General features: G+C 55.1%; 1 protein-coding gene across 4 annotated transcripts in view; it reads left to right on the top strand.

Annotated features, from left to right (window-relative positions):
- Positions 1-5,260: 5,260 nt before the first annotated feature.
- The window catches only part of Cxxc5 (CXXC finger protein 5), a 31,170-nt gene continuing 18,106 nt past the window's right edge, over positions 5,261-18,324 (top strand). Inside the window, exons 1-2 of one of the 4 annotated variants that reach the window (XM_032885646.1) lie at positions 5,261-5,331; positions 16,795-16,876. The gene's annotated coding sequence lies outside the window, so the exon portion shown is untranslated. Of the gene's footprint in view, positions 5,332-5,495; positions 5,585-5,642; positions 5,742-16,794; positions 16,877-18,324 lie in introns of those variants that run through there. The other 3 variants (XM_032885644.1, XM_032885645.1, XM_032885647.1) reach the window with 3 other exon arrangements.

The following is an 18,324-nucleotide window of genomic DNA, read 5'->3' as shown; positions in this document are numbered from 1 at the left end:
ACTGGAGTACTGAGGGACTTATCTCAGTTCAGGGCAGTATCTGCTGGTTTTCCTCATCCCATTCATTATCTAGCCTTGAACACTCCTTTGAGTAGGTGGGTCTGGAATAATTATCTGGGGCTGGTAGGGCTAGGACTTGCCCAGGGGTTGTCTGGAGGCCCACCCAGAGTTCCTCAAAGACAAAGGTCAGGGCTGCAACCGGAAGACTAGAGGGCAAAATGGAGACAGCTCTCAGAATTTAGAGGAAAGGACTATTCCTAAAGACATGCCCCTGCCCTCTGAGAGTTTGGGGGAAGGACTTGCCTAGGTGCTGTGACCTCTAGCTCTGACCTCTGACCTTTGACTTCTGGCCTGTGGGTGAGCACTCAGGGCCAGAGTCATGACTGGGGGTGGGGCCCAAGGGACCCAGTGGTGGCTGTGGGAGTTAACGATTTACGAGAGGCCCCTTCCTGAGGCCTCTCTCCTTGGCCCAGCAGGCAACCCGTGACTGCCCAGGTGGCTAGACACAAAACCAGTCCCACCAGTTCAAAGAGCAGTTCATCCAGACCCCACCCCAGGAACAAACCAAGCACCCCATTCTCTGGAGTCTGAAGAGGAAGACAGTGCAGGGGTTGGTGGATGAGGTCTTTGAGCCCCCTTGTCTAATGAGAGGCCGGGTAGTTTTTAGAAACTTCAACGTGGACCGCAGCCAACGTCCTGCTTTATCCTCTGGGGCCCTCTCTGAGAGAAGAAGTCCCACCTGCAGCAGGTTTCCCCGTTTCTACTCCACCCTAGCCTTCAGGCCTCAGGCAGAACACTTACAGGCCAGACTGGCTTCTCAATGCCCAGGGCATCCTCCCCAGGCATAGGACTCTGCCCTCCCCTCCACCTCCCCTAGGCCTCTCCTTCAGTTATTCCTTCCTGACCTGGGAGCCCAAGAAACAGACTGGCCTCTGTGAGCACTCTGTCCTATTCCTACTGGACAGATAGTTGACCCATGACTGTGCCTGGGGAGAAGTACAGGGATACATGCTGTCAGGAGCATGAGAGTCATCAGACTGTCCGGTCTCCCTTCCCCCCGCCACATATACAAAGCTCAACTCCCAGTTCCTGGTAGGGGTGTAGCACTGTGTCTGTGCTTATTTACACATGACACATGTGCGTAACTGTGTCCGTGGCTGTGGGGGACTGGCTAGTCTGTCTCCAGAGCTGTTCTGTTCTGGGGCTGGAGCTCCTCCATTCTCTTCTTCTCCTGTTTTTCCAGACCAGGACCGGGTGAGCCGCCAGACTGATTTTAAAGGAGTAAGCCCAGGCCACGTGGGAGACAGGGCTGTCTTGTTTGCCATTTTCCTTTGGTTTTATAGCTCTCTTATTGTTGGTTGTCATAGGGTGGGGTAACAGAGGTAACACAGACCAGTAGTCAATGTGATGGTTGAGACTCTTCTGTACCACATTGGGATTTTGGCTCCAATCAGAATCCAGAGTGGCTTGAGGGAAAGGGAGGGAAAGAGGGAGAGAGCACAAGTGCAAGTACCTAGTACAATCTGATAGACTCTCAAAGAGGCACCATTTCCAAGGAGCACAAACACTATTGCTGGCCTTGTAGGTATGGTCCAAACTCAGGCTCGGAATGCCTCCTACACAGGGTTCTCAGAGGGGTTATACTGGGTCTAAAACAGGGCCTTCTGTGGTAAGTTTGAATCAACTGCTCTACACAGAAGAAAGTATATGGAAAGTCCTGGGTTGTAGCTGATCCCGTGGCTGTAGGGAGCCACTGCAGGCAGGACAGGAAGTATGTGAGCCCCACAATGAGTCTGTATGGAAGAAGCCTCGGGGCAGCGAAGCTCACTCCAGGTTAGAGGACAACTTTGTTACCAACCATTCAGTTTCTTCATCTGAGAAATGGCCATGATCTCAAGGAAAACCCTGATAAGCAAGGATATTTAAGAATGGGACTCGAGGGGTTGGGGATTTAGCTCAGTGGTAGAGCGCTTGCCTACCAAGCACAAGGCCCTGGGTTCGGTCCTCAGCTCCGAAAAAAAGAAAAAAAAAAAAAAAAGAATGAGACTCCAGAGGGTATGATTAGGCTGAGGTTAGCTGGGAGGTCTGAGAGGAGGAGGAAGAGGGAGGGAGAGAGACACACACAGGGTTGGGTGAGGGTGGGCAGGGACACAGTAATCTAGGGTCCTAGACTGCTGTATTCCCCCTGGATGGGCATGGTGGGTATTGAGGTAGGGGTCGATCCTCACACAGGTGCTGGAGACTTGAAGGCTGATTGGTTGAAAACTCAGTAGAAACTTCAATAAACAGTGAAAACAATATTTTTCCGAGGGGTACAACAAAGGTGGCTTCCCTCCCTCTCAGAGTGGGTGGTCTTCCCTGCCCCGCCCTGTCTCCATGTTCTCTTCTTAAGCTCCCACTCACAGGATAGATGTGTTGCAAGTAGATGGCTTGCTTGCGACAGTTCCTGTTCATATTGTATTTTCTGTGGGAACAATATTCTCTCTGGCTCCCAAGTAGATTGGACAGGTGAGGATCTGGATCTCCCAGTTGCTGAGGTACAAAATGGGAAGGCTCTGAGATCAAAGGAGGCCAGGCACTCATTTCCTCCCAAGAAGTCAAGCCCATTGGGATACCTGGCTCCCTCTGTCACAGCCCCCTTAGCCTTGGGCTTCTTCAGTTTGCTGGGAGTCTCAAAGAAAAGTGCCTAATAGCAGTTTCCCTGGCCAAATAGTGTCTGGCAAGTTAAGGACTAGATAGACTCTGCTTCAGTGTTTTTTTCTTTTAAATGCATATGGATTCATATGTGGAAGCCGGAGGCTGGGGTGCACAGAGGTGTGTGAACTAGAGGACAACCTCAGGAGTCATCGTTAGGAGTGGCTGTAAACCTTCTCAGGGTTAGTTAGGGCTTCTCACTGGAGCTCACTAATTAAGATGGCTGGCTTGTACGCCCTGGGGATTCTTCTGTCTTTGCCTCTTCAATGTTGGGTTTACAAGCCCAGGTTCAGGGGATCAAAATCAAGTCTTCCTATTGGTAAAAAGGAAAGCACTTTTGTTTACCGAGTGACCCAGACTCTCTGCCCTGAGACCTCCCAGCACAGACACCCCACCCTACCCCTCCCCCGTGTACAGGGCTTGATTCTGCACTGGTTTTAGGCTTCAAGGATGGGCAGGTTCTTTTACTTCTTGGGTCAGGGTCTCAAGCTTGCTGCTCACCCTTAAGGAGCAGGTCCCTCCTCACAGTCAGTGTCCCAGCTTCCCCAGTAAGGAGGGGTAAGTGTTAGGGCATCCTAGAACACAGAGACCCAGGATTCTGCCTCCTTTTTCCTTGTATGGTCTGTGCCAAAAAGCGCCTGGCAAGGTGAGGACCAGAATCGCCAAGTCGTCTGGGGTTTAGAATAGCAGTGTGTCCACTGCCTTAGGACTGTTTCCAGACAGGCCGTGGTGACGTACACCTTTAGTTCCAGCACGCAGAAGGCAGAGGCAAGTGGATCTCTCTGAATTCATGGCCAGCCCTGTCTGTGGAGTGAGTTTCAGACCCACCAGTACTACGGAGTGAGGCTCTGTGAGGAGAAGAAAGAGACAAACAAAAGAACTGTTTACATGGCAAGCACCTCTTTACCTCGCTGTCAGGCTTACTTGGGGCGACTGTGAAGAAACCAGCTAGAGGTTAAGGGGAGCTAAACACCTCTGGGAGACCATTCTTTGACAGTAGGTAAGAACTGGCCAGGGGATGGACTCACTCCTTGTGGTCTGGATGTCAGGAGTAGGAAAAAGGTAACACAACCCAGGTGAGCCCTGCCCTTGAACATATCACCACGCCACTCCAACTGGCCCATACGTGGTCCATACACCGCTGGCTTGGAGGGTGGCTCTAGGGAGACCCACAACCAGAGAGGAAGCAGCTGTGGGAGGCAATTTCACTTCTCCCATAGAGGCCAGACTCTGTGGCTGGCGGCACCCGGGTCACTGCAGTTAACTCTCTGTTATCTGGACTCCAACTGATTTTAGACTGTAATTCGTAGCACCAAGTTGATGCCTCTATTCCTCACTGCTCCTTCCCCACGGGTCTAGAGGCTGTGTTTTCTCTGGCCTGAAGGTCTGACTACTGCAACCCTGACCTCCCGATCGAATCCCTCGAGACTGCATAACTATCACTCCAGGAACCATAGGAGGCTCATTCGGTAGTTCTGAGAAGGCATCGGATGTAGGTAGGATTAACCCAAGCTGGGCAGATAAGGGAGGGGACTTTGTCAAAGGGCAGAGGCACAGATGGAATAGGTGCAAAGAAATGCTGTCTCAAGTCTGCTGTTCCCACCAGGCACTGACTCTTCTGCAGGGCTGAGATTTAGCTAGTTATCTACTTAATGTTGCTTGGTTCCAGGTACTATTACAGGCTCCCGGTTCATAGGCCACGGCTCTAGAGCACCAGTGTAAATATGCTTTAGCTCCGGTGTTGTAGCCTGCCTCCTAAAAAACAAAAACAAAAACAAAAAGAAAAAAAGAAAAAAAAAAAACTCCAAACAAACCAAAATGTTCTCTTTCTGATTAGTTTCTTCATCTGTGAAATGGGAACAGGACTCTGCCTCCTTTTCTTCCGGTGGAATTAATATCTATTGAATGCAGGAAAGTGTTTTTGGGAAGGGTGCGGTCTTTGAACTGAGAGTCTGGCAGACTGTACAGCACCTGAGCTGGGGGGTGGGGGATGAGCAGCCAAACCTTCCTTCTCAATCCCTGTAGCTTGTTGCCCCACTGAACAGTTGAGCAGGGAGCAGAAGGTCTGTGGATTTTCCACGGAGGTGCGTCTTCAAGTCCAGGCATCGCTTACAAAAGGGCCGTGTGGTATTTATTTATTTACTTATGTATTTGTAAAGTTGCATGGAAAAAAGGTGCAGCTTGACGCGCGAGGGAGCTCAGCCTGGGAGGCCCTCGCCAGGACGCGGGGATCTTGAGGCGCAGCGGCTGCGACTCCTGCTTCAGAGCCTGCGGCGTCCAAGTGGCCAAAGCTGATCTGGGAGGGAGGCCGCGGAGGAGGGAGGGAATCCGAGGTGGAGGGGGGGTGTGAGGGAGCCGCTAGTCCGGTCCGGGTTTTGCCGGCAGCCCCCGGGCAGCGTTCGGAGCTCCTGCCCGGGCGGGCGCGCGGCGCGGCGGCAGAGGCGGCGGAGCCTGAGCTGGGATGTAGAGGCGGCGGCGAGAGCAGGCGTCCGAGCAGAGCCAGAAGAGGAGAGCCTCACCCCCCGACAGCCCGGTCCCGCGTCCCAGCCAGCGCCTAGCCATGCGCGCCGCCTGCTGAGTCCGGGCGCCGCACGCCGAGTCCTTCGCCCGCCGCGCCGCGAGGCGCTGCGCTCCGGGGTGATTAGTTGCTTTTTGTTGTTTTTTAATTTGGGCCGCGGGGAGGGGGAGGAGGGGCAGGTGCTGCAGGCTCCCCCCCCCTCCCCGCCTCGGGCCAGCCGCGGCGGCGCGACTCCGGCTCTGGCCCCGGGCGCGGCGGGCGACTGGAGCGGAGCGCACCGCGGCGGTGCCCAGAGCGGAGCGCAGCTCCCCGCCCCGCCCCTCCCCCTCGGCCTCGCGGCGACCGTGGCGGCTCGGACGACTCGCGGAGCCGGTAGGTGTCGGGCCCTCCCCCGCCCCCCCGGGAGGCCAGCCCCCTCCCCTTCCCCGCCTCCCTCCCTCTCCTCCCCCGGGGCTCCGTGCGCGGCCGGGGCCGGAGTTCGCCGCAAGTCCGCGGAAAGTTTGGCGGCGCGGGTTCCCCCGAAGTTCAGGTGCGGAGAGCCAGGGATGGGGAAGGAGGGGTCGGTGTTTGGGAGGGGCGGGGGACGCCCGCAGTCTGAGCCGCCGGGGCCTGGGAGACCTAGCTCCGGTGATCGCTCGGTGGCCGCTGCTATATCCAAGCCTTCCCAAGCCGCAGTATGCTCGGTCGCAGATCACTGAGTTCAGACAAAAAGAGGGGTTTTAGGGTCGAGGACGGCGGGCTGGGAGCGGAGGAGCGGGGCCGGGGCTCTCCCTGCGGGGGACGCTTCCTTCCCCATCGCTGTAGCTCGCGGGCGCCGGGGGTCCTCACCTCGCAGTGCTGGGCGGGTGCTGCGCCTGCGGGGGCGGCTGCTTGCAGGTCTGCGGCGCACACTCCCCGCATCAGACCCCACTCGCTGCCCTGTTTTCAGGGACGATCGTAATTGCCCCGAGTGCTTCGGACCACGAGTGGCCTTGCCTCCCCTTAGACTTTGTAGAGGTAGCGGCTACTTCTGTTTTCCCCCTCGGGCTCCTCGCCCCCGCTGCCTGCAGGGTGCCTGGCGGGCTGATCAAGTTTGACCTTTTTTTTTTTTCCCCCGTCAAAGTATATCACCTCCACCTCCGCCAGCTAGGCCTCCTCTCTCTGTCCTTTACGGCCTTGGGAGTCTCAGGACTGCCTCTCCGCGTGTGCCCAGCTGCGTGCAAAGCCGGGGACGCAGAAGCCGGGGGGGGGGGTGTTCCTCAGCTGCAGGTCTGCAGGGGGCGGGCATCCCAGGCTCCTGCCACGCTGCTCTGGCCCCGAATTTACCCTCGAAGTCCCGCCCGAGCCCCCTCCCTTTCGCATCCCTGGAGCCGGGGTTGAACTGCCGCGAGAGGAATGTGTTAATTTTCTTACTGGGGGAAGTTGTCCTCGCCCGGAATGGGCTGTTTTCCGGCGGGGAGCACGGGGTGCGCCTGGCTTTGTTTATGAATAGGTTGGACCGAAAGTGAGGGTCCCTGTTTCTAAAATAGGGGACCTGTCACAAGTGCTAGGGCGCACCGGAAAGAGCAAGCAATTTTTCCTTTTTTTTTCCTCCCTGGGGAATCGTAAGGGGTGCGCAGAGTTGGGTTGGTGCCATGGGTTGCAAGGAAGTACCATTAGATTTGGGGGGTTCTGTAGTGACTCATCTGGAAATACTTGCTCCCCTTGTCTCCTGAAAAGTAGGGGGAATGAAGGTTTGGCAGCCGCACCCTACAATGCTCCCCGGGACCCTGGGTGGTCTGAGAGTTGGGTCTTCCAGATGGGAGTACCCAAAACGAGATGCGGATTAGGCCCTTGATCTCGCCTTTCCTTGTGTCCCTTGCTGTTTGGAACCCTTGGTTTTGTAGCGCGTCCCCCTCCCACCCCCCCCCGCCGCGCGGGTTTGCCCAGGAAGCACTAGGGAAGGGGGCGTGTGATCGCTGGCCCTCGCCCCGGCCCCCGCCGGAGCCGCCCCAGGGCCGCGGGCAAACAGAGTCCCTTTCAAGTTTTCCGCTGGGGCCGCCTGGCGGGGGCTGCGAGCGCGGTCGCTGCGGACTTGTTTGGAGCGCGGTTTGAACGCCCAGCGCCACCTCAGTTGCCCCCATCCGGGGGGTTCGGGGTGTACGGTCCTAGGGGTGGACCATTTAAGTGAGATGGGTAGGGAGCGCCTATTAGCCTAAGCTTGACCTGACCCTCTCCTGAAAGACTACGGTTCCTCAAGTTGTTGGTGGAAACCCTTCCCATCTCCTTTTTGAGAGTAGTAAGAGGAGACTGTCCGTCCTCGTCTACTTCGACTGTAACTGCATGATGTTGATTTAGCAGTTCCTTAGATGAGAGTCAAGCTGGAGCTTGTTGTTGGGGGGGTAGCGGCGCGCTCTGCAGCTGTCGCCCCCCCTCAGAACGGAAATTGTCCTCCTTAGGGAGGAGGGAGGGGTGACAGTTTGAATTTTTTTTTTTTTTGCCCCGGGGAGGGGTGGGAACAGCTGAGGGAGGTTGGCCTCTGGGTTACTAGTCAGTCCTGGTAGCCCTGTAGGTGCCTCCCCTTGCGTCCTCGTAGGAGCTGGATTCTCTGGGGGAAGCCCCTAGCTAAGCTTGAGTCGTCTCCCCCACCCCCCTTCCAAGTTGGAGCAGAGGGTCTTCTGCAGAAGCCTGGCCCTTGGCTGGCCGGCTTGTTAGTGCTTATTTATGTGTTGTGTTTGGGCTCGGTTTCCCCGGCTCAGCAGGTGACCCTGGCCTGGGCCTCCTATCTCTCCTGTTGACTTACCGGAGGGCCAATGGCCTCCCCTTTATCACGTGAGGCCTGGAATGTCCACCAGGCTGGGCTGAGCTTCGCTGCGCTGCGCTGCGTGGGGGAAGGGAAGGAGGGAGGGCTCTCAATCCAGGGCTCAAGCCCCTCACGCTTAGGTGTCCAAGGGCTTCCACCGTGACCCTTTATTTTTTCCTTTCTGATACCCAGTTAGTTGACAAGTGTGAAATTGAGGCCCATTAGTATGGGGGCATGCATGTCTCAGTAGGTTAAGTCCTACCTTTTTTAGGTCCCCACCTAGATACTCATGGGAGCATGCAATGCTTCTTCCCAGGAAGAGGGAGAGAGCTTTGGACTGAGTTAAAGCCAATTGAGTTCCTAGGGTGCGTGGTGAGGTAGAAAAAATGGAGGAATACACTTGGGACAGACCTGGTTCTGCTCTTAATTCTGTGGGATGCAGTAATCATTTAGTTGCAAGTAATTCTCCAGCATTTGCCTTCAGTGGTCTTGGATGGGGCAGGTTAACCCACTGTCATTTTAGGTAATAAATTTATTCAGCCTCTGATGGGTACTGAGCACCTCAACATTCTGGAGTGCACATTCTGCCTCCGGTCTGGAGGTGCAGGAGAGTGGAGGATCTTCCAGCCCCTACTCTCTTACCCCTACCATTGGTCTCATTCTAGAGCTCTGTGTGTGTGTGTGTGTGTGTGTGTGTGTACACATGTGAGTGTGAAGTGTCCTTGATTGAGTATATTAATAGTTAAACTCTCACTCATAGCTGGAACTCACCAGACCACAAAAAAGCCTCCCCCGTTACTCACGCGCTACTGCCCAACAAGAATATCCCACTAAAGTTTTTTTCTGCATTCTCATACTTCCCTCTTGGTCTGTCCGCTCTCCTCAGGGCACAGCCCACCTTCCCAGGCTGCTGGCAGTGAGAAAGGACTGCCCATTCAAAGATCTTGAAAGCGCCGACCCTTCTTCTTCTGCCCCTAAAATCCAGAGGCGGTTATCAACTGGCAGAAATGGGGTTGTGTGGCACTGTGTCTGATCTATATGGCAACCTGGATGGTAGATCTCTCTTCAAGTCTGTGTTTAGAATGTGTGTGTCTGAAGATGTGGAAGAGTAAGATGTATGATTTTATATAAATGGATGGTTATGTGTCTATGTTGTATACATTTTATATTCTAATGTTATATATACACCTCATGCACTTAAGTCTGAAATTGTATGTCTGTAGGTCGGCCATGTCCCTATGTAATAGATACGGTATGTTTCGAGTACTTGGAATTTTGTAGAGTTTGTGGTTTGTATGTGTTTGTTTTGAGATAGGGTCTTACTGCGTAACCCTGGCTGACCTGGAACTTACTATGTAAACCAGGTTAGTCTTGAACTCAAAAAATATCTGCTTGCCTCTGCCTCCCAAATTCTGGAATTAAAGCTGTGCCCTACCTAACTCCTGGCTCCTAGCTCGTATCCATGTATCTGATAGATATAGATAGGTGGGCGGGTAGACAGATAGTGTCAGTCCACTCCTTCAGTGGTATGTGTCTGGATTGTATCTGAGTAAACCTAAGAGTAGACATTTTTAAGCTGGGTGGGCAGTTAGTTGTCAATAGCTAGTGTCTTTGTGTTTCTTGTCTCTTTCTATAATCCGTTGGCCATTCTGACTTTCTGAGTCCCTTGCTCCCTGCTTGTGAAGCCCAGAGACTCAAAACCTTCTCCACTCAGCTGTATTCCCCTCCCCCCAGCAGTAGTAACCAGGCAGTCTCCTGGTCTGCCTGCCTCTGGGAGTTTTGGAAGCCGTGGCGGGAGACAGGCTGGGGCCAGGGTGACAGCACACATCCACAGCGATGGCAGCCTGTGATTATAAGAATAAAAGGATTTTAAGGTCATGGGTGTTATTTTATGTTTCTCCCCTGTGCTGGAGCCGGCGGCAGCAGAGGTCCACAGTAGTGTGTCTGCAGGTTGGTGTATGCCCCTGTGCAGGTGAACATCAGTGTGTGTGTGTGCTTTACCCTAGAGCATAACCACATATGTACATGCATGAGCAGAACCTGTGCCAGTCCTTGGGCTTGCCCTGGATTTTCCAGGGGGTGGGGAGTGATTCCCAGTTAAACTTCCTGCTGTCGGGCATCCCACAGAACTGAAACTCTTTACAGTCTTCTAAGGGAGAGTGGTCTAGCCTCAAGCCTTGCTTACTTAATTTCCTTTCCTCTAGTTGAATCCTTCAGGCTTCAAGAATAGCTGGGCCCAGTCACCTGGACAAGGCCACATCTTGGGGTGTCACTGCCTGCCCCTGGCCCGGCTCCAGCCTCTGTAATTGCATTCTGCGGCCTAATCCCCCGCCAGCTCAATTAGATTGCAAATTCTTCTTCATTTCCTGCCTCTTGATGCTGGCCTCCCTCTGGGTTTGCAGGGATTGGGGGTGGTAGGCAATCCCAACTTCCCTTCTACTAGCACTAGGGAATTTGGGAGAGTGATTAGTTCCTAGTACACTAGCCCTGGAGCTGAACTCAGAACCCCCGGGGACTAGACAGGGTTCCACTAGCCCTTTAGAGCCAACTACAGAATCCTTCTGCCCAGAAGAGGATCTCTTTTAGCTGGTACAGGCCTACCTGTGGAATAGGCAGATCCCTTTAGCCAGATTCCTAGGCTGTACCTTGTCCCTGGCCTCCGTAGGCTGTGCCCCCCTCCCACAGCAGCTACCACTTACCTAGCACAGCAGTTAGGATTTACTACGTAGCTCAGGCCAGCCCTTACACTGGCCCAGACACTTTGCCTTCCCAAGTACAGGGACAAGTGTGGCCAGTTCTTCAGCCATAGCCTCCCTTTCCACCTTCTTCTGATGTCTGTTCCCAGCCATAATACTTTTAGGGGCCCATAGGTCCACCCAGGCTTTCTACTGGCTCCCCCTAATAACCATCCCTGGACTCATCAGACCTGGTTGTGAGTCCTGACCGCTACATGGTTGACTATATGGCATACTGACGGACAGATTTTTTTTTTTTAAGGTTTATTCATTTATTATATATAAGTACACTGTAGCTGTCTTCAGACACACCAGAAGAGGGCATTAGATCTCATTACAGATGGTTGTGAGCCACCATGTGGTTGCTGGGAATTGAACTCAGGAGCTCTGGAAGAGCAGGCAGTGCTCCTAACCACTGAGCCATCTCTCCAGCCCTGACGGACAGATTTTATCTCTACCAACCTGTTTCCTTATCTCTGAGATGGGTCAATAAGTAGCTCCTTCCTCATGAGACCAGTTTTAGATTGAATTACAAGGATTGGGCATGAGGAGAGGACCTAGATTCGTCCACTCAGCAATCACAGAAGTTGACCCCTCTTGGTGGGGGTCGTTTGTTTGTTTTCTTAAGACAGGCTCTGTAGAGATAGCCTCGGCTGCCCTGGAGTCACTATGTAGAGATATGTAGACCAACCAGGCTGACCTCAAACTGGAGGAGATCTGCCTGCCTCTGCTGGAATTGAAGGCTTAGAAGTGGCATTTATAGTATTAAGAACCATTTTCAGTGAATTGGGGTGGGGAGGACAACCTGTATCTCTAATAATCAGGGATGTGACCTTGGCTGCCTTACTCTCTCCACACTGGAGTTTATCTTCCCCATCTGCAAAGTGGACCGATGGGGCTGGCCTCAGGGCCCCCAAAGGCCTGTGGGATGCTTAGCCCCATGGGCTCCCACATGGTATTTGCTCTCTCCTTTCTTTCCCCACATTAAGCCTGGTGTGGGTGGAACTACGCAGACACAGAGGGCAAGGGGCTGGCCAAGGTCATGAGGTTGGTAATGGGGCCAGGGAATGGCCTGCTGGCTCAGCTGAGCTGTGAGGCACAGCCTTCCCTCCCCGCTGGTCACTGAAAAGTGGTATGGTAGCTTGCTTGCCTGGTTGTTGTTGTTGTTTCTCCTCCTCTTCCTCTTCCTCTTCCTCCTCCTTTCCTTTTTTTTTTTCCCCCTGGGAAGGGGAGTCCACCCCCTCTTCCCCCAAGAGACACCCATGACAGCCACTGAGCTGACAGTCCTCCTGGCTTTAATACTGGGGTGGCTGGAAGCTCTGGAAGGCTGGCTGGGCCCAGCTCAGTCTGAGGGGAGAGGGAACTATAAAGTTCTTCCTATTACCAGTCCCCGTGGCCCCTCCCGCCCTCTGCGTGTCCTCTGTTGGACAGACTGTGACAGAGGTGGGGGCTGCTTTCAGCCTCAGGCTCCCCTATCGCTTACTGGCTAGTCTTCTGAATTCTATGACCTCTGTCACTCACTGGCCTGGGCTCTTTAATATTTCATAGCCCTTCAAGTCGACCCCCTGCCCCAGCCCACAGGGCCCCCTTTGTCTGCCCTGCCCCCCATCTTTGTCACTGAGTTACTGACCCAGAGGCTGTCTCTACCTTCTGGCACTGTGACCGCCCCTGTTGCCTTCCCTGTCTTTCTTGACCCTCCTACCCTACACCTCCACTGGCCACACGCACACCCCTCTGATCTCTCCCTGGCATCTCTGACTGTCTCATCTGCTTTTCCTCCATTTTCCTCTTTTGTTGGTCTCCCCTTCCCAGTGGAACAGAAACCGTGGCAACTGGTCTGCCTGCCTGTCCTTGCGCCCTCCGCCCCTTCCTGCCCCCTCCTCCGGCCGGCCGGTCTGGCTGGCTGGCTGGCGTGAGAGCTGGTTTTATTTATTTTTCTGTTTGTTTGGGAAGAGGGCAGTGGCAGCCCGAGGCCTGGCTGCTGCACTCGCTCCGCTTAGAGCAGTGGGCAGGCAGCCCTGATGGCCTCCCAGGAATGTGGCTGGGACGCCCAGAGCTGTATTTACTCCCCTCCAGCTGCTGGGCTCAACAGGGCAGAGCCAGGCCTGCCCAGTGGCCCCTGGGGAGCCTTGGACTCACTCTGTCCTGTCTGGCAGACCCCACGTGGCTTTTGGGGGGACCAATCCCTCCCTTGCCTCTGACCTCCTCCGACCTCCTCAGGCTCTCCCAGTCTGCCAACAGGAATTCTTGTTTGCCATGCTGGAATAAGCCTACAGTGAGGGTACTGGGGGCCTGGTACCCAACAGCCACCCTATCTCCCATGGAGGGGCCTAACTAACCCTAGGCCTGTAATCTCCTGGCCAGAACTATGCAAAACATCACTCTCTCATTGGGTTTAGTGCTTGTGCTTGGCACAGTCCCCCAGCTCTGCCCAGATGATGGGCAGGGGTGCGTGAGGAAGGTACAGAGCCAGAGTAGCTGGACCCCTCAGGGCCCTCACCCAGGCCCCAAGTGCACACATCTCAGTGGTATCCACACACACTTGAGCAGTGAGACCTGCTTAGTCACAAGCACTACTGGGTTGTACTTCCTGTCAGTAACTCCCTCATTCATCAGATGCTTACAAGGGTTTTGAGCCTGCTCGCTGCCAGCCTTGCAAATGGGTTGTGGCAGTGGCTTCATTGTGTACCCCAGTGCCTGGCACCATGTAAGTGTTTGAAAGGTTTTAGCTATTGTTGTCATCAGATCCTGGCCCCAAACGGATATGAGAAAGCCTAGCCCACCCTAAGGCCCTGAGTGATGCTACTGTGTCAGCATCCTCCTGGCCTTTCTTTGCTGTTAATCCCACTGTAGACTTGGGAGTTGGGTGTTGTTTGTACCTAGCTGTATACAAATGAGGGAAGTTAGAGTCTGTGACTTGACACTGACAACTGAGTTGGGTCTGTCAGAGTGTATGCCAGGCCGTGAGGACCCTAAGGACCCTCGAGTTGGTCAGTGTGTGATAGTTTTTTCTGCACCTTCCACTCTGCCTGAATGTTTCCCAAACATGAGCCTGCAGTCCTCTCCACCACCCTGACTCCATCAGCCCAGCAGGGAAGAAGGCTGGATGAAGAGTTGGGTAAATGAATGAATGAACTGGCAGTGGGAGTGGACTTTCCCAACGTACACTGGGGTGCAGGGGTCGGGGTGGGGGTGTAGATGGGCGGTTATGTGGCTCAGTGAAGCATTGTGGGAAGTGAAGTGCTGAGTGGCCAGGACTGAAAGATGTGACCAAAGACCAACAACCTGCTGGGCGGAAACCGGTGTGCAAGTCACAGCTTTTCCTTGGACCTCAGTGTTTCTGTCTGTCAATTGGACTCCAATTTGGAGTCTTTTTGGCTGGCGACCAGCTGGCCTAGACTGGGGCCAGCCTGGGAGGTGAAGGGACTGTGGTGGGAAGCAGGAAGCAGTGGGTGGTGAAGACAGGAAGATAAAGCCAAGAGCTTGGCTTGGAACCTGAGAAGCAGGGAGACCAGTACTGACCTGATGTGGGCTTGGCCCTCCCTTTGGGGGCGAGCACAGGCTCACAACCCCCCAGCTACGAACTCTAGGCCCAGCATAAACGCATTTCCTGACATCTGTGCAGTGAGTGGCCCTGTGCGCCAGGAGGAGGTGGCCTGTCCCCTGGGGTTAGACTGGTTCCTCCCCCAGCCCATAGGGCACCCCAGCTTTGTCACCTCCTGATGACCCAGCCCCTCTCCTGCCTAGCCCTCTTCCCTAAGGCTTCGTGGGAGATTGGTAGGAGATGGAGGTGGGTTGGGCACAGCAGGCCCTTCCCAGAGCTGAAGGACTCTGGCAGTCTAGGATTTTAGTGACAGGAGGCTAGGATTCTAGACTGTTTGCAGTGAAAAGCTGTTTTAAGTTGGGGCTCTTGTCGTGTTGGGGTTCTAGAGTCACCAACGAGTAGGTTTTCCCGTGGGAAGGAGGCACGAACGGTCATGCTCTGAACACTGGAGCGTGGGGCTGGCATTGGGGGCTTTCCTGAGGTTGCTGAGCCAGGAGACCTCAAGGGACACGAACCTATCCCAGGGACTGAAAGGCCAGTTCCACATGTAGCGGGTGGGCCCTGGGCCCAGTCAGGCAGCAAGGGGCTGTGGCTGGCCTGCAGACACAGGAGGGGCCCTCCCTGTGGCAGCCTGCCGCCTGCTGCCCACGCTTGCTTCCCGAGGCACCAGTGTGAGGAGGAAACTCAGGCTGTTGCTTCCAGCGACAGCAGGCAGGGCCGGGCGGCTTCCCAGCTCCCCCTCTGACTCATGGCTGCCTGCAGCTCCCCTCCCCTGGGGTCCTCAGCAACCCCATCTGTGCAATGGGGAGAGGAGGCTTTGTCCCACAGTATGTGGTTCACTGCCACGGTGAGGCCAGAAATCTTCCCAGGACCACTGTTAGGCTGTGGGAAGTGACAGAATGGTCCAGAAGAGCCTGGGACACTGGCCTTTCTCCAGCCACTGAGGTCTCTCCTCTGTTCTCCCCGTTAGTTTGGGAAAGGTATGGCTGGATTCCTGAGCGAAAGATGTAGGTTTATGGAGTAGATAAGAAAGAAAACTGATCGGTTTCACGGTAAGATAGGTTAGGAAGCCTGCCCCTCCCCTTCAAGGGACTCCTTCGTGGCTTCAGTATGCCCATCAGTGAAATGGATCATTTTATCCCACAAGTCAATGTCTACAACTAGGTCCAGTCAAGTGGCACATCTCCCAGGGAGAGGGGAGTCCTTGGCTGCAGGAATGGGGTAGGGGAATCTGATTGGGTCACAGGGGTAATTCCTAGGCAGTGGCCGAAGGAAAATCCCAGCTGCCGTCCTAGAAGACTTGACAAGCTGGACAGGAAGCAGCATCGAGCAGACTTGCGTCCCCGTCCCCCCCTCCCCCCCAGGCCTACATGGAGTCATCCTGAGCCTGGCAGCTGGGTGGGTGTGCCCCTCACGGCAGGAGAGCTGGAACGCACCCCCCCCCATGCTCTGTAAAGGGGGGCTATGACTGCCAAAAGGGGTTGGGCCCTCATCCAGATTTCAGAGCCTTCTGATGCCCTCAACTATGTCCTGAGGTATTACTACCTGTGTGTGGGGGGGTAGCGGGGTGGCACGGAGTGGCAGGTGTGGTTTCATTTGTCCAGGAGAATGGGAAACCTCTGGAATGGCCTCCTAAGAGGGTGAGAGATCAGAAGGGATGTAGGCAGCTGCCACCCAGACAGACTGGCTTGCTCGCAGTACCCTCCCCTGTCCCCCACGCTCAGGACCAGGAACTGGGGATAGCGTTGTGTGAATTGAGACTGGTCTCTCCGGTCCTCTCTTCCCCGCCCCAACTGTCCACCAGGCTCTGGGCTCTGGTCCCTTCGCATCCCTGGCTGCGTCTGCAGAACCCCCTGGGAAGATGGGAGGAGGCACAGCAAGCGGGCGCAGAGCAGCGGGCGCCTGCTCAGCCAAGTGTTTTGCACGAGCTGTCAGAGACAGACAGGCACGTGGGGAATTCGGTGCATGTGGGGCTGGGGGAAGCAGCGGGTGGGCAGGAGAGGAGCTGTGGCTGCCTCTAGGCCTGCTGAACCCCGTGGAGATGACTGACCCCCCCCACCCCAGCTATACCACAGCAGTGTGGGTTTGGTAATGGACCCTCTGCAGGGTCCAAGCTGGAAGAGGCTCCTCTGCTGAAGTTAGGGTCCAGACAGGAATTCTGGCCCTACTGACTGTAGCCTCCAGGAAATAGCGGCTGTCACGTGCACACACACACACACACACACACACACACACACTCACTCACACACTCACTCACACACTCCCCCCGCCCCAGCCTGGCACAACTTGTCTCCTGGCCAGAGTCTGCTTTGGTAGATTGGAGAAGCTTGGCATTGCCCAGTCTGAGCAAGGGAAAGGCAGGATGGAGGAAGCCGGGTTTATGAGCTAAAGTTGATACTGTGGGAAAGGAACCTCTCAGCTTTTGTAACCACTAGGCAAAGACCCCAACTTAGTGCTCTCGTGAATTATCCTTAATAAATCCTGCTAAGCAGGACCGAGCCCAGACCTGAGTAATACCTGATTTTTTTTTTTCACAACTAAGACCCAGAGAGGCGTTCACTGGCCCAAGGTGACACAGACCATCCATCCTTCCCTCTATCCCCGTGTGGAGCCAGTATGAAGAGGTGAGCTTTGGGGTTTGCTGGGGGTGGGGTGGGGCTAAATTTAGTCATCACTGCGTAGCTGAGGCCTCTGGGAGCAGCTGTTGGTGCACAGACAGAGGCCTAAAGCTGCATTTAGTCTGGACAGAAATATCCTACCACCCACCCACCCACTGCTTGGGCAGCCTGGCTGTGGGCTTGCTCCCTGAGGGGCAGCTTGCTGGGTCGCCCGACAGGCAAGATGACCCGATAGGCTTTTCCCAGATCAGGTTTCTATGAAACAGGAACCGAAGCGAGAGACTGGGCCATGGGGGCCAGGGCAGTCAGAGCCCGGGGGGCCAAGGACGCCTTTCTAGCCTCTCTCTCCTGCTCCTTGCTGATGCAGCCTCCCCTTCACCGAGGCCTGGGGAAGCAGCAGGTTATTTATCAAGCCAGCCTCCCCGCCGAGCGTCTGCCCGCGCGCCTCCTCCCCACCTCTTGTGCTGGCGGCCATGAGCCCAGCAGAGCAGGGTGAGCAGGGCGGGCGGGTGGCGAGATTAGCTCAGGAGACGTGAGTCACTCCATCCCTAGCAGCAAGCAGAGCACACACTCAATGCAGTCCCACACTCAGCACAGCCAGGGACCTAGAGGATATATCTGGCTTCAGCACACCTAATTCCGCCGGCTTCAGCAGAACCCATTGCCCGCCTGCTCCAGACTCACTCACATACGTGAGTACCTGGTCCCGGTACATGTACATGCTAGCACGGATTTGGCACTCAGGCATGCCCTGTCACCGGCAGGCATAGGTAGGAAGAGAAGCCACACTCCCCCTCACGGACCTTGTATACCTCCCCATCCAGGGTCAAGCAGTGATCTGTAGGCCGTGGCTTGCACCTTTGAGGCTGCAGTGTTAGGCCTGGAGCGCCAACACAGCAGTGCCTGTTGTACGCACTTGCATGTACACAACACTCGTGTGGTTAGACTGCTTATCTCCAGTCGTTTTGCCTTCTGATTCTGAGATGGGAGTGAGAGAGTGCTTTTCCTATCATTAGGCTACTGTTGGCCCCATTGGGGGACCCAGTTGCCCTCATCGTAGGGATCTGTAGCTCAAGCAGTGTATACTCGAGGGTAAGCAAGGAAAAGAGGCAGACGGGCTGGGGGGAGGAGAGGACGGTGAAGGAATGCTGTGGAAAATCCATTTTCCCAGAAGTGTCCGGCTCTCTCCCCACTCAAGGTGGGGTCTGTGAGAGATGGGAGTGTGCCAGGGTCTGGGGAAGGAAGGACACATCTTGTCAGTGAGCTCTGTCCAAGGAGTCTGTGCCGCTTTTCTGTCCCCTCATTCCCCTCCAGCTAGCACCCTGAGACTTGCGATTTGGCCACACCTCCTAGCCTGCACGGCGCTGGTCTGACAAGAGGGCCTGGGCTCTGAGGTTGGCAGAGCGCCTGCAGTGGTGTCTAAGCCTTAGCTCCACTGGGGCCAGGGCCTGCCT

The sequence above is a fragment of the Rattus rattus genome, chromosome 15 (assembly GCF_011064425.1).
Source record: "Rattus rattus isolate New Zealand chromosome 15, Rrattus_CSIRO_v1, whole genome shotgun sequence".
In the NCBI taxonomy this organism is placed as follows: Eukaryota; Metazoa; Chordata; class Mammalia; order Rodentia; family Muridae; genus Rattus; species Rattus rattus.
This window is presented reverse-complemented; position numbering and strand designations above follow the sequence as displayed.